This window comes from Chiloscyllium plagiosum, chromosome 1, assembly GCF_004010195.1.
Source record: "Chiloscyllium plagiosum isolate BGI_BamShark_2017 chromosome 1, ASM401019v2, whole genome shotgun sequence".
NCBI classification, from domain to species: Eukaryota; Metazoa; Chordata; class Chondrichthyes; order Orectolobiformes; family Hemiscylliidae; genus Chiloscyllium; species Chiloscyllium plagiosum.
This window is the reverse complement of record NC_057710.1, coordinates 47,098,280-47,115,120: the sequence shown is the minus strand read 5'-3', so window position 1 is coordinate 47,115,120 and position 16,841 is coordinate 47,098,280.

Genomic DNA, 16,841 nt, shown 5'->3' with positions numbered 1-16,841 from the left:
AGGTCTAGGAAGGGGAGGGAGGAGTCTGAGACGGTCCAGGTGAATTTGAGGTCAGGGTGGAAGGTGTTGGTAAGTGGATGAACTGTTCAACCTCCTCGTGGGAGCACGAGGCAGCGCCGATACAGTCATCGATGTAGCGGAGGAAAAGATGGGGGGTGGTGCCGGTGTAGCTGCGGAAGATGGACTGTTCCACATATCCAACGAAGAGGCAGGCATAGCTAGGGCCCATGCGGGTGCCCATGGCTACTCCTTTGGTTTGGAGGAAGTGGGAGGATTGGAAGGAGAAGTTGTTAAGAGTAAGGACCAGTTCAGTCAGTTAAAGGAGAGTGTCAGTGGAAGGGTACTGGTTGGTTTGGCAGGAAAGGAATAAGCGGAGGGCTTTGAGGCCTTCGTGATGGGGGATGGAGGTGTATAGGGACTGGATGTCCATGGTGAAGATAAGGCGTTGGGGGCCGGGGAAGCGAAAATCATGGAGGAGGTGGAGGGCGTGGGTGGTGTCCCGAACGTAGGTGGGGAGTTCTTGGACTAAGGGGGACAGGATACTTTGAATTCTAGCATTGCAGGTAATTTTTTTCTCTCTATTTCTTATGTTCTTATTTATTACAAACTGAGAATCAGATTATTTGTTTAGCTAGTTATTCGGAACCCATGTAAGATTTTTGGGAAGAGAATTTTAATTAAAGTGGAATGTTGCTGGGAACGAAACAATTTGCTTTAACATTTCCTTCAGATTTGGGGTTTACATCATTCAATTTTTGTAATTTTCAATATTATAAAAGGCAAACTAAAAGAAGAGAAACAAAGTATTTGTTTGTAAAATAGGCAAACCTCACAGCAGAATTGTTTGTGAAATCTTTCAGTTGTTTCCTTGTGTTTTATTGTATTTTGTTTCCCAAGAAAGGCTATCTCAATGCGAAGGCCTTTAAAGCCTGTCCTTGTCTCCCCCTAACACGGATAACATTTATCTCTGTGCCAAGGCCTCATGGACTGTTTTTTGTCAACCTGTCAATTTTAAAACAGAATCTGTAGTTCAGTAAATAAAGATAAACGATCCTGCTACAGCTCTACGGCCCCAGAGCTAAACCGTGTTGGCCCCTCAGGATTTGGCGCTGCTTCGTTGACTTTTCAGACAGGCTGGTAATATAGCAGATGCATACAGTTAATCCCCCTTCCCGCTCCTTCTCCTGTCCAGCAGATTATCTTGTTTTATTTTTCCTGGGGTAACGTTATAAGCATCAAGGTCAAAGGGAGCAATGGCATCATTCACGAACTCCTTGTTCTTCAATACATGAAGAAGCCTTTCGCAACAGAATTTAATATAGAAGAGGAAGAAAATATTTGAAGTCTCCACAGATTTCCAGTTAGCTTTAATTTGTTTTTAAATTGAGAGGTTCTTTCGTCATCCATTGCTTTGCTCTGTATAGTAAGACCTCATATACAATTGCATATTTAATTCATCAACAGCCAATTGTAAAAAAGTAAATGTACATTTGTCCAGAAGGTAAGCCAAACTAATTCATCAGTAATAACTTTACAATTTACAATTTTCTCACATTCACTTTCATTGTGCATTTTGGATTATATTGGGATGGTAACTGAACTTGATTATTTGAGTATCAATGAGTACTACCTATAATGTAAGAAACACAGTAGTCAATTCTGAGAATAAGTAAAAATGCTTTCCCAATAGCAAGGTTTAAAGATGTCTGTCTGGAACTGGTAAATACAGACAAGGCAAATACCAGGTTAAGGGAGCCAGGATGGACATAACTGCATTCAGCACTTTGTGATGAGACAAAAATGAAAAAATAGAGCTTGTTAATTGAAGAAAATGAAGTAAACTTTGACAGATATGCTGACAGAATGGATGGTAGCAACCAGAGCATTAATCCCTCCACAACCACCTGATGAAGGAGCAGCGCTCTTGAAAAGTAGTGCTTCCAAATAAACCTGTTGGACTATAACCTGGAGTTGTGTGATTTTTTTTAACTTCGTACACCCCAGTCCAACAGCGGCATCTCCAAATCGCATCCTTGATACTTACGTTCAGAATCTCTACAGAAGGATTTAAACAGGTTAATTAAATGGGAAAAGACTTAGCAGATGGAATATAAAGTGGAGACATGTGAGGGTATGCACATTGGCAAGAAGCATAGAGAAACTGAAAATTGTTTAAATGAAGAAATATTGCAGAAAGCTATGGAATAGAGGGATTTGGGAATTCTCTTCCTTGAATTAAAAGAGCTGACATCCAAGTTAAGCAGTTGATAGGAAACACAAATGGAACGTTTGCTTTTATTTCAAAAAGAATGGAGTGTAAAACTGGGACAAGCTTATGTAAGGCCCTATATACCAGCATTGAAGGTAGTCCAGAGACGATTCACGAGGCTGACATTAGTATGGAGGGAAGGTCTTATAAGAAGAGATTGAGTTGATTGACCCTGTAATAACTGGAATACAGAAGAATAAGAGATGGCCTTATTAGAAGATTCTTTGGGGACTTGCTAAAGTAGAAAGCTGTTTCTCCTTGTAGGAGAATCTAGGGCCAGAGAGAATAATCACAGAGTAAGGGTCCACACATTTAAAACAGAGTTGAAGAGGATTTTCTTTTCTCAGAAGGTAGTGAATAAAGAATTCATTGCCTCAGAGGGCTGTTGAGGATAGTCATTGAGTATATTCAATGATTATTAAGGGTTATGAAAACAAAAAAGGAGAGTAGAATTGAAGATTATCAGGTCAGCCATGATATCGTTGAATAGTGGAACAGACTCAATGGGCTGAGGGCCTCTTCTGTTCTTTTGCCTTATGGTCAAATGATCTTCATGGAAAGGAAGATCAGGCGAAGTATATAATTTGGTAGCTGTCCTGCTCGCATTGAATTTCACCTCCAATCAGTCCTGTTGCATAGCTGCACTATTGTGAGCTTGACTGGAGAATGGGTCAAACATTAATAGGCTGTCCCAAGTGCCTCATCCAATTCAAGTCGACATGTGGCTGAGAGCACCTGTGGTTGTGGGTTATGGTTGTGACGTTCCCATCAGAAATGAGCACTGCTAATATGGTAAGAGACTGTGAGGGCATTTCAAGATGTAAGCACCCTCTTATGACATCAAAAAAAATGAAAATAAGGTTGAGAAAGGTGGTGCTAGAAAAACACAGCAGTTAGGCAGCATCCAAGTAGCAGGAGAGTCGACGTTTCAGGCATAGGCCCTTCATCAGGAATGTACCAGGCAATTCTGGTGAAGGAAGAGTCCTTCCAGGGAATGGCCTGTAGATGAGCTGTTGGTTGGTGGCACCTTGGTTCCAGAGTGAATTGTCTTCAAATTAGAATGAAAGAAGGGCATGCTGGACCCCTGGCCTGCCAACGGGAAGCTGCACCTAGCTACCTACCAAACCTATACTGAAAAGAATCTGCTCTTTTTGAGTCAGGATGTTGGTCAAGGGCTGCTTCCACATAAAAACAGCAAACTTGTGAACTGAAGTTACTGAGCCCCAGCCACTGACTTGGGTTGGCTCGAACCAGTTTAGCTCCATTATCTGGAGCTGAATCCTAACAGCATCATTGGAGTAAACCTGACGTGAAAAGACAAGAGGTCATCAGATGAACTAAGAACCAACAAGGTCAAGACACCGCATTCAGGAAGATAAGAGAACGGGATAAAAATGAAGGATTTTGGCATGCCAGCAGCGAAAACTCTGGAAAGCAACCTTCTCAAAGTCACAAACCCCGTGCTTGGAAGTGTGGAGATAATCCCAAGATCTTGGAGAAATCACCTGGCCAACATGAGCTTCTATTCTTGAGTAATGGCCTTTATTTTTGTTGACTATGCAGGAGGGAATGTCATGGAAACAAATCTTTAGTGTGCTTAACCTTTAGTCTTGTGTGAATTGCATGCCTGCTGTTAACCTTTTCCTAACCAAACAGTGTGAAGTGTATCTCTGTTTTAACTAAAATAATAACGTTAGTGGTTAGTTGATACACGCATGTCTCTTGTCCTCTTTGTGCTGAGCTATTGTTGACGATTGTAACTGGACCAACAGTAATCAGGGCTGGTCTGACCTCAGAATAGCTCTGAGACAGAGTGTCCTGGAGATGACCCAATATGCAATTCCTACCTCTAGATCCATGACTTGTCTGATAAGATTCTGCACATTGTGCCCCAATGCCTTTAATGCTGGTTAAGGTTATTGGTAGTGGAATCAGCTGAATTGAATTGCTGCATCTTTCAATTACAAATTCATTCGGTGGATATATCTTTCACACCAGGCTTTCTTGCTATATTTGACTAAAGGGTTTCAAGTAGTAATTGTCCTCATATAAAATGGATATCCAGAACATCAGTGGGCACAGGGGTTGAGGAAAATAGTACTATAATTTTAAGGGCGATATATTTTTGCCAGTTCTTAACTACTATCCTTGTTTATTGCCTGGATTTCATCTTTCTTTGTTGTAATGATATTTATTTACCAGTAAATGTTTTTTTTAGTGTCAGGGGTGAATTTTGCGATGGTTTTTGTACATGCCCGGTATCTATGTTGAAGCACTTCTTTTTTTTTAGAAAAGTCAAAAGTATGTTTCTTATCATAGAAAAGACATGCTCTTGGAAATAAATAATGGTCTCATGATAACTGGATAATTTATTATCTACCAATGACTGTAGTATACAATCTAATATCAAACTGCATGATGATTTATTAAAGAAAGGGTCATTTATTACAATTATTTTCATTAGTCTCTGACAGATGAAGACAGTAATCTATTCATCATGAAGACCCATTGTGACACAAAAGAGCAAACCGCTGCCAATAGGCATTGATCAGGCAAATGCATAATATGCGAGAAGTCAGTTCTTAGGAACTGGGGCTTCAGCATTTGTAGAAAGTCAGCCTTAGCTCCAGATTTTGATTCAGATGAGGTTAAATTGGATAGTTCCATGAAATGGGTGCAAGGATAGAACAGTATGATTACTTTGCGGCTGTTAAATGTGCCAGCATCAACCAGTCTTTAACTTAAGCTAGGATACATTACTTCAAGCTAGACCTGGATTTCTTAAACAGAAGATTCTCTGTTGCTGTTCAGCATGCTGCGATCATTATGAATAATGCTGTGAAAACATCAACTACAGCACAGTCAATGAATGGCAGGACACTAGGAAACTCAGAGAAACAGAAAAATCTTGGTGTGTTTGTCCACAGATCCCTGAAAGTGTCAGGACAAGTTAGAAGGGTAGTTAAGAAGGTATACAGGACACTTACCTTTGTCAGTAATGGCATAGATTATAAGAGAGGGAAGTTATGATGAAGCTGAACAATCCTTCAGTTAGACCACAGCTGAGTACTGTGCGCAGTCTGGTCACCACACTGAGAGAAGGCTGTGATTGTACTGGAGAAAGTTCACTTGAATGGAGTATTTCAGCTTTAAAGAGAGACTCAGAATTGTTTTCTTTCGAGCAAGGGAGGTTGTGGAGGGTCCTGATTGAGCTGTGTCAAATTAAAAGGAGGTGGACAAGGTAGACAGAAAGCAGTTGTTGCCCTTAATTGACGAGTTGATACACGCAGACATAATTTGAAGGTGAAAGGAAAGAGATTCAGAAGGGATTTGAGAAAAGCTTTTCAGCCAGTAGGTGGTGGGAATTTGAAATATACAGCCTGGGAGGGTAGCAGAGGTGTGAAACCTCTCAACCTTTAAAAGGTACTTGAGTGAGCTCTTGAAATGTCATAAAATTCAAGGGTGTTGGCCAAATGTTGGAAAGTGGGATTAGGGTAAATAGGTCTGTGCACATTCTGTGGGCCAAAAGGCTTCTTCTGTACTGTGTAACTCGGTGACTGTAAGCTGGCCATGGGACAGACCAAACCTGAGTTTTTGAATGCTGCACTGAAAATTTGGGTTGCTTGGGTAGGAAAGAGAACTGATATCCTGTATCCTCAGGGGTCAAGAGGCACTGCAGATCGATGATGAGAAAGCAATGAGACTAAATCATCAGAGAGAGCAACCTCGGTGATTTTATTGCACTTTTGTTGGATGCAATGCAGCAAGAAACTTAAATGACCTCACATGACTGGTTAAGCTCAATAAATGCATCTTTAACTGTGAGATGCTACCAACTGCAACACGGGCTTCAGACACTGCTCACGTCACCACATTCCTATCACTCCACAACTGAAAATTTCTAACAATTGTGACTCATACCTAACTTTTATATTCTCCACCTCAACCTCTCACACTTAGGCTTGCTGCAAAACCAGCTTGCACCTATTTTCAACATTTTAACCTGGCCAGTTTCATCAGCCAAAAATGTTTTACATAACATTCACTTCCATTTTTCATGAAGGCAGCCAACGCCAATGTAGCAAGTAGCTGGAGGGAGAGAAAGAGCATTCAAATATTTTGACCCCTTGAAGGAGGTAATGCAAAACATTATAGCATAGGGCGTTACTGAAGAACTGGCTATCCGTATGGCTGAATCAATTCAAGATGACAACATTATCATACCAAATCCTTCTCACATTTTATTTCACCCTTATCCTATAAGCTGTTGTGATATAAAAGTTGCACTTGTAAAAGAATACAACTCCTACTTTCCTGTCCTCCAGTCACCATAATTTTAGCCATACTCTAAGTATTGGCCTTTGGATGCAATGCGCCATGAGTTAATTTATAAATTTGGTTTGGAATGTGTGTCTTGCATGGAGTTTGAGTTTTAAATTTTCAGTAGGAGTGTGATGTGATGCTCAGTATGAGAGGTTTGGTGAGGTAAGGGATTGTTGTTGTATCGGGTATTGGGTTGAAGTTATTCATATTGTACTTGAATTAGTTCTTCATGTGAAGATGGGCAGTCGATGCTGCAATCTCTCTTCCTCTTCCTCTCCTTCCACCTCCTTCTCTTTCATAATCCCCTCTGCCTAATGTTCCAGCTCCTCAGTTTCTTGCTTCCTGGATGATGCCACTGGCTGTTTTTTCATGATGACATTGTTCAGTATCAGAACACAGGAACAGGAAATGACCATTCAGCACATCAAGCCTGCTCTGCCATTCAATATATCAACGCTAATCAAAACATCAATGTCTTTTACCCACAATATTCCCATAACCCTTTAGCTATTGATAATTTAAAAATTATCAAAATTCACTTTAAATATAAACAAAAACTGAACTTCCACAAAATCTTTCATCTCAGTGCTGAATGGCATCCCCTTGATTTTAAATTGTGCCCCCCTTCTGCATTGTCCAACCAGGGTAAACATCTTACCCGTATCGACCCTGTATATCCCTTTAAGTACCTTGTAAGTTTCAATAAGACCATGTCTCATGCTTCTAAACTCTAGAGAATACAGAACCAGTTTGCCCAATATCTCTACAAATGAATCCCAGATTCCAAGAAGCAAGATGGTGAACCTTTGTTGCACTCATTCCATGGCAATATCTTTCCTGGGATAAAGAGATCTAAACTGGGCACAGTACTGCAGGTGTGATCTAGCCAGACACCTTTATAACTTAAGCAAGACTTCATTATACCTGTATCTGACCTTTATTGTCATCTGGCAATAAAGGCTGATATTGATTAACCTTCCCAATAGCTTCCTGAATTTGCTTGCTAACCTTCAGTGACTTGATGACAAAGACACCCAGATCTCTTTGCACATCTATACTTTCCAACCTCTAACCATTTAAGAGATACCTTTCACATCTGATTCTTTTACTAAAGTGGATTTTTCCAAATTATATTCGATCTGCCATGTTTTTATTTGCCCAATTGCTAAGCCTGTACAAATCCTCTGGAAAATATTTTGCATCTTCCTCACAACGCATGTTCCCACTTAGCTTGGTATTAACCACAAATCGGGAAATATTACATTTGGTTCCCATGTTCTAATTATTGACAGATATTGTGAACAGTTGGGGCTAAAGTACTGATCCTTGTGGTACACCTCTAGTCACAGCCTATAAACATGAAAATGGCACATTTATTCCTACTCTGTTTTCTGTCTGTTCACCAGTTTACAATCCATGCCAGTACATTACCCCCCCCCCCCCCCGCCCCGCCGCAACTCCCCCTTCCCCTGTTAGATTTGTAATTCCCTGTTTTCTGCTTGGTCTTTTCTGAAATACTTGGGTGATATTTTCATGCTTTCAAACTGCAGGAATAATTCCAAAATCTGAGGCAGTTTGGAAGCTGATTACCAATGCATTGTCTATCTCTATAGTCACACTGTTCACCACTTTGGCATGTAGTCTACCAGCTCACATTCAAGAATCTTGACACCAAGGTAAATCAGCCCACTTGATTGTCACCACATCCACAAGCATCAGTCCCTACACTGCTGACGCTCAGAAACAGCAGTGTACTATCAACAAGTTACACTGCAGACATTTACCAAATATTATTTAGACAGCAGCTTCCGAACCCATCACCACTTCTATCTGGAAGTACAAAGGCAGTAGATACATTGAAAAGCCACTACAGAAGGAACAAAGAGGATTGATGATGTAGATGTGATCTAGATGGACTTCAGTAAGGCGTTCGACAAGGTTCCCCATGGGAGACTGATTAACAAGGTTAGATCTCACGGAATACAGGGAGAACTAGCCATTTGGATACAGAACTGGCTCAAAGGTAGAAGACAGAGGGTGGTGGTGGAGGGTTGTTTTTCAGATGGGAGGCCTGTGACCAGTGTAGTGTCACAAGGATCAGTGCTGGGTCCTCTACTTTTTGTCATTTACATAAATGATTTGGATGCGAACATAAGAGGTACAGTTAGTAAGTTTGCAGATGACATCAAAATTGGAGGTGTAGTGGACGGCGAAGAGGGTTACCTCAGATTACAACACGATCTTGACCAGATGGGCCAATGGGCTGAGAAGTGGCAGATGGAGTTTAATTCAGATAAATGCGAGGTGCTGCATTTTGGGAAAGCAAATCTTAGCAGGACTTATACACTTAATGGTAAGGTCCTAGGGAGTGTTGCTGAACAAAGAGACCTTGGAGTACAGGTTCATAGCTCCTTGAAAGTGGAGTCGCAGGTAGATAGGATAGTGAAGAAGGTGTTTGGTATGCTTTCTTTTTTTGATCAGAGTATTGAGTACAGGAGTTGGGAGGTCATGTTGCGGCTATACAGGACATTGGTTAGGCCACTGTTGGAATTCTGGTGTCCTTCCTATTGGAAAGATGTTGTGAAACTTGAAAGGGTTCAGAAAAGATTTACAAGGATGTTGCCTGGGTTGGAGGATTTGAGCTATAGGGAGAGGCTGAACATGCTGGAGCTGTTTTCCCTGGTGTGTCGGAGGTTGAGGGGTGACCTTATAGAAGTTTACAAAATTATGAGGGGCATGGTTAGGATAAATAGACAGTCTTTTCCATAGGGTCAGGGAATCCAGAACTAGAGGGCATAGGTTTAGGATGAGAGGGGAAAGATATAAAAGAGACCTAAGGGGCAACTTTTTCACACAGAGGGCGGTACGTGTATGGAATGAGCTGCCAGAGAAAGTGGTGGAGGCTGGTACAATTGCAACATTTAAAAGGCATTTCGATGCGTATATGAATAGGAAGGGTTTGGAGGGATATGGGCTGGGTGCTGGCAGGTGGGATTAAATTGGGCTGGGATATCTGGTCTGCATGGATGGGTTGGACCGAAGGATCTATTTCCATGCTGTACATCTCTATGACTCTACGCAAGTTCCCCTTAAATCATTCACCATCCTGACTTGGAAATATATTGCTGTTGCTTCACTGTCACGTGGTCAAAATCCTGGAATTCCCTCCTTAACAATTTTGTGGGTGTAGCCATAGCATATCCACTGCAGCAGTTTAAGTAGGCAGCTCACCATCACCTTCTCAAGGGGAACTATGGATGAGCAACAAATGCTGGCCAGCCAGCGAGACCCACAGCCCATGAGTGAATAAAAGAAACCTCCTGAGAGTTAATTAATTCAACCCTATTAACCTCTCCAGTGAAACCTTATTATTATTACGAATTTTCTTTGACTTCCCATTTTCCCTAGTCACATGGATCTTAAATTCTGGGAAATATTTTGTTTATTTCTCAGAGGAAAACAGACACAAAGCTTCTCTGACATTTCTCTATTCCCATTATAAATTCTTATAACTACTTTGAATGAAGCACTGGTGCATTAAAAAGGTTTTCTCATTGCATCAAATTTCACACCTCACATTATGTAGGATCTGTTCTTGGTAATTTCAGCATCTACAGTGATTTAGATGCATCATAGAATTGTTACAGTGCAGATGAGACCTGTTGGTTTATTACACCTCCACTGGTTCTCTAAGCGAGCATGTGGTCAGCACTGCTGCCTCAGGGGTGCAGGATTGATTCCAACCTTGGGCAATTGTCTGTGTGGAGTTTGCACATTCTCTCCGTGTCTGTATGGACTTCCTCTGGGTGCTCTGGTTTCCCCTCACAGTCCAAAGATGTGAAAGTTAGATAGATTGGCCATGGTAAATTGCCCATAGTGCCCAGGAGTATGCAAGTAGCCATGAGAATTGCAGGGTTATGGTGTGGGGGTTGGAGGGATTGTCTTTGGTGGATCATTGTGGATGGCTTCCACACTATAGGGATTCTATGGACGTAATACCAATTCCCTGCCTTTTCCCCATAATCCTGAACATTGTATCTATTTAAATAACCATCCAATTGGGAAAAGCAAGGATCCCAATGTTGACCTCTGGGCATCTCCACTAACAATTCCCACAACAATTACTCTTCATTTACTATTACTAATCCAATTTTGTAGCCATCTTGTTACAGTCCCTTTCATTCAATGAGTGATAACTGCCCTCATAGGTCTGTTGTGTGGTACTTGGCGTCAGTGAGGGCTGCAGATGTTGAAGGTTAGAGTCAAGAGTATGATGCTGGAAAAGCACAGCAGGTCTGGCAGCATCCAAGGAACAGGAGAATTGACGTTTCGGGCAAATGCCCATCATCAGGAATGGTGTGTGGTACTGCTTCAAACTTTTGCTACCTTTTGGACGTCTATGTGCGTCACCTCAACGGTCTTGCCTAAGCAATCCTCTCTTTTACCTCTTCAAAAACTTCCAGCCACTTTGTTAGACATATTTCTCTTAAACAAATCAATGTTGACCCTTCTGAATTAAGCCACATTTTTCTGAAATAATGATTTCTCAAAGCGTCCATCCCTTTTACTAAACCACAAGTAATAATAGACAAAACCACTGCAAAATTTTTTTTACTAATCCAGGAGCGGACACTCTGGTTTTTGAATTAGTTGTCTAAGAAATGTAAACTGGTCACCACAAATATTTTTCTTTAAAATTTAGTTCTGCTATTCTTTACTCTTCTGTATAATTGAGTGTTTCTATTGATTTGGAAGCATTTGGTCCTAAGTCTGTTTAGACATTTTCTTTAGAATTCAGATCAAAATCATAATGCCTCCATCATTCCAATATTGTTCCCTGCTCAATTTTAGACATGGCAAAAATATTGAAACTATACTTCTAAAGCATAACAAAATGCTAAATTCATAAAAATAAATGAGTATCTGCTTTTTGTAATCATATCCATGCCAGGCTACAACAGAAATTCTAACTGAGCAGAAAATTGGATCACTTTTTCATGGCAAAATATTTTGGTCTTTTTTCACCTCTGTTACACCCCATAAGTTCAGATAATTAGAAACATAATAGAGAATAATTATTGATAACTATCAGTTGAATTTGTTCTACACCCATGATGTTCATAAAATCATAGGAGTTTTTTTCAAGTACTATAATGAAAACTATGCTAGCTTTGGGGCTAGGTGAAAAAGAACAGCAGATGCATAGGAAGACCGGCATCTGCAAGGCCCCCTTCCAAGTTACACATTAGTGCTAATAACAATGGCAACAGCATTTGATACATTGCTGCGAAACAATAATGTGGTTTAGTTATCAGTAAACAAAAAGAATAACATTTGTAACTTAACCAATATTGTAATTTAGAGATAAAACAGGCTTGTTATGTAATTGTCAGAATGGAAATTGCCTTGCATTTGTAATTACAGATGTTTTTATTTTGATATTTGACATTTCGTAGCTTGTTTCTTTGATCTATATTTTTGAAATTATTTGTGTACTGGTTTTCTTTTCAGAAGTCATATCAATTGTAATATTAAAGAATGAACAATATTGATTTTGTATAAGACAAAATGGTGGGGCTGAGAGTTAATGAGAGGAAGGTGAGACCAAGGTTATGGACAGGCAAAAGTGAGGTCTGCAGATGCTGAAGATCAGAGTCAAGATTAGAGTGCCGTTGGAAAAGCACAGCAGGTCAGGCAGCATCCAAGGAGTAGGAAAATCGCTTTTGCCTGGAACGTCAATTTTCCTGCTCCATGGATGCTGCCTGACCTGCTCTGGCCCCAAGGTTATGGGCAGACCATGACCAGAGGAGAGAAAACACCCCTGAATAGTAGACAAAAGTGACATGTACACACAGAATTCTGAAAGAAAGGACTTGCCTGTTGTGGTTTGGGACTCGTATGGGGTAAATGGGTTTGGATTCATGGGGCATTGGCACCAGTACTGGGGAAGGAGGGAGCTGTTCCAATGGGACGAGCTTCACCTGAATCATGCTGGGACCGGAGTTCTGGTGAATTGCATAACTAGAGCTGTGGATAGAGTTTCAAACTAAATAGTGAGGAAGTGGGCTCAGTGCATGGATATGATTACAAAAGGTGATGCTCATTTGTTTTTCTGATTTTACTCTTTTTTATGCTTTAGAAGTATTTAGAAGTGTTTATAGGCAGGTGTGATGAGGTCGACTTGGTTAGGGTGTTTAATGTGAAAGAACCCCTAGAGGCTAGTGACTATAATATGATAGAATTCGCCTGCAGTTCAAGAGAGATAAGCTTGAATCCAGATCTAACAGTATTATAATTATGTAAAGGTAACTACAAAGATATAAAGGACTAGCTGTTTGGACAGAGAGCCTAGCTGGGAAGATGGCAGACCAGCAATGGAAGGAGTTTCTGGAAGTAATTCAGGAGGCACGGTAGAAGATATCAGCAGCTTAGCAATGAGAGTAAGGGGACAGAGGTGACTGTAGTTGCTGTCACCAAGGCAAAGGTGCTAGGAAAGCTGAAAGTGGATAAATCACCTGGACTAGATGGACTACCCTCGAGAGTTCTGACAGAGATAGTTGAGAGGTTGTCAAATGCCTTCTGAAAATCCAAATACAAGAAATCAACATTTGGTATTGGAGGCAATTCTGGTAATCTTTTATGAATTATTTAAGTCAGGAAGGAACTAACCAACCCTGTTTAAGAAGGGAAGGAGACAGAAGACAGGAAACTATATGCCAGCCAATTGTTAGTAAGTTTTAGAGTTCAGTACTTAGCATGAGATTGCGGAGTATTTGGAATTGCATGGTAAAATAGATCTGAGACATTATGGCTTCATCAATGGGAAATCATGCCTGGCAAATCTGTTATAATTCTTTGAGGAGTTAATGAGCAAGTTAGCCAAAAGAGAGCTAATGGCCATGATCTATTTGATTCTAGAAGGTCTTTGACAAGGTGTTGCACAGGACGATGCTGTCTAAGGTGAGACAACGGTATTAGACGCAAGATATGGCATGGATCAAGAATTGGCAGAAGGTAGCCAATGAGAAAAAGGAATCTTTTTCAGGATTGCAGCCAGTGACTAGTGGAGTTCCACAGGGGTCAGTGAAACCATTCATATCATTCAGAAACTCCAACTTGAAATTATATTGTAACTTCCATTTGGTAAAATGGCTCGAGGAGCTTCATGGAAAAGGCTATTAAACAAAATTTGATATCAAAGTTCACATGGAGATGTTATGATAGATAAAGAAAAAAGCCTTCAATCAAGGAATATATCTAAGGAGCATCTTAAAGGAAGAGAAAGAAGTCAAGAGACAGAGAGGATATGGATTGAGTGCAAAAGTGTAATGCTCAGGTGGAATGAAAAAGTTTAGAATTTGAGGAACTCATAAAGTGCCAGAGGTGTTCCTCCAGAGAGAAGGTAGGATCATGCCATGAACAGATTTGAAAATAAGAATAAGAATGCTCAAATTAAAAGTGCTTGCAGACCAAAGGGAAATGTAAATCAGAAAGCAGAGGGGTGAATGGGGCTAGGTATTAGTTTGGGTATCAGCAGCAGACTTTACTCAAGGACAATTAGAGATGAGTAAGAAATGCTGGCCTTAGCCAGTGAGGCACATAACCCATGATTGTATAAAAATAAAGTTAGTATGAAATTAGTGTATTATGGGTATTTTGTTTGACAGAACATTGTGATAATCCACAACAAAGAGATGGCAAAGTGAGAAATTATAAAGCAACGTTCATCCAGGTTTCTTCAAGTGAATCAGATTCTCAATTAAACATACATTGACAGTCGGTCCAGAGTAATGATTGCTGAATTCTTCCAACTCTTCCTCCTTCTCCTCCTCCTGATATGATCACCAAAACCTAGCAGCACGTCTTGCACTCTCATAATCGCCACGCTATGCAGAACACTGTGACTCAAGGGACACTCTCTAGTGAGCGCTGGAGGGACCCCCTGAATGGTTCACCAATGGAACTATTGCTTCACAACACCATTGGTCTTGTTTATGATGTTCCACATAAACAGCATGACTCTCAATGCAGGAGCACTCTCTAAAATGGAAGAACCAAGAAAGTTAAATTGTCAGGAGGTCACATCTGTCCACAATATGTAATGCACAAACGTGAACACAGCAAATAAATTATTTAGAAGATATGGTGCAGTTACCTGACTCAGTGGCACTTCCACATCAGTCACACTTCAGAGATTTGAACAAATACTCCACACTGACATGTCTGTGCTGAGGTGTTGCAAGATGCTGACTTGCAGAGATCAAAGCAAGACTTATCCATCTTAGGTGAATCTCTGAGATCACACTGCACTATCTGATGACAGAACTGAGTAACTATCCTGGCTAATATTTATCCTTCAATCAACATGTCTAAAAAAGTCTAACCATTCATCTCATTATTATTTTGGGGACCATTTGCAAATAATTGAGTCACCAGAAGGATTAATTTTCAAGAAAGGGTTACACAAATTAGGGTGATGCTCCCTGGAAGTTAGAAAATTAAGTGATCATTTGATCAAAGTTCGATTTTAAGGGGAGCAACTATTGTAGATAAAGCGAAACTATTTACATTAGTCAGGCAGTGGAGAACCAGAAGACATGGTTTAAAAATTAAGGCCAAACCTTTCGGAAAAGAATTAGGAAACACATTTGCCTGAGAAGGTTAGAGAAGTTTGGAACTGTATTTTTGCATATGTCAATTACTGCTAGATCTAATGTTGATAGTAAATTTGAAACAGGTAGACTTTTATTATCCAAAGATTAGACAAAGGCATGTATATACCAAATTAATTATAGATCAGCCATGCCTTCCAGTCGTGGATCAGGCTCAAAGGAGTAAATGGCCTTTTCTTGCCTCTGCTTCTACCTTTTCCCACTTTACAATAGTGGCTGTGATTGGCAGGTTCCAAAATTGTGAAAGGTGTGTTACTCATGCAAATCCTAGAAATGCATTCAAAGTAGTAAGGGATATGTAATGAATTGATAATTCTGGATGCTATATATATATTGTATTAAGGTAAATTTGGGATGGTCGTTATTACATTAATACTAAATGTACATAAATGGGGAAAAACAGTGAAGTAACCTTGCAACATTGGCAAATGCACCTGAAATCAGCAGATTTTCTGTATAAAATATTATACAGAGGAAGATAATTGAATGACAAGTGTAAATAACTAGATAAGGAGCCTAATTTGATTTTTAATTAATCGACATAACTAAATTAAAAATCATCCAAAAATATTAATAGGGCATTAAAACCCAGTGGTATTGTCATTCTTCTCATTACATTACTTTTTGCTTCATTCCATTTAATTACTCTGAATGTTTCTGAGGTACTTTACATTTCTGAGATATTCAGAGGTCTCTTTGAAAGTTTATTTAGACTATCTAGGATTTTAGGACGCTTGTAATTAACTGAAGTTGTACCCATGCAATTGAAAAATGTACGGAGTATATCTGAATAGAGGTTATGGTTATTGGACCAGTAGTCTAGAACTCTGGCTAGCATCCCAGTGAATGACTTTCTAATGTTTTACTGCATGGGGCCATAGGTTTACATTTGTTGAAATAAGAATGGAGTTTGTACCTTTATAATTATTAGCAAACAGCAATATGTCTAACCTTGGCTTGAAAAGGTTATTGATGAAGCAACAGATTCTTTGCCCTGAAATATTCCTGTATTGCTAATGTCAAAGTTGGTTTCAAGCAACTATCTTCAATTGTGCCAGGTAGGACTTAAACCACTGAAATTTCATCACCTTCAGCAGGGTACTACCATCAAACACATTTTCCTGTCAGAATTCCGTAGGCACCATTTTTTCTTTTCTCATTCCTAACAGTTAACTCCTAATGCTACTTTGCACTTTGCCATGCACTCAGAGAAGGTGGAACACTTGCCCTTTTACCTCTTCTCTCTTCTCACTCTCCAAGGCCCCAAATACATCTGAAGCAGCATTTTATTTTGTACTTCTTTCAATGTACTATCTGGTAATCATGGTTCACAATACCTTTATATAGATGAAACCAAAAAAAGACTGGGTACCTACTTTGCAGAACACCTTTGCTCTCTCAGTAAGAACAGCCTTGACCTTCTAATTATTCATCACTTCAATAAACCCTCTTGCTCCCATGCAAATATCTGCATCTTGCTGCAGTGCTCCAGCGAAGCTCAATGAAAGCTAGTGGGACAACACCTCATTTTCTAATTAAGCACTTTAAGACATCACAATTCAATATTAAGTTCAACA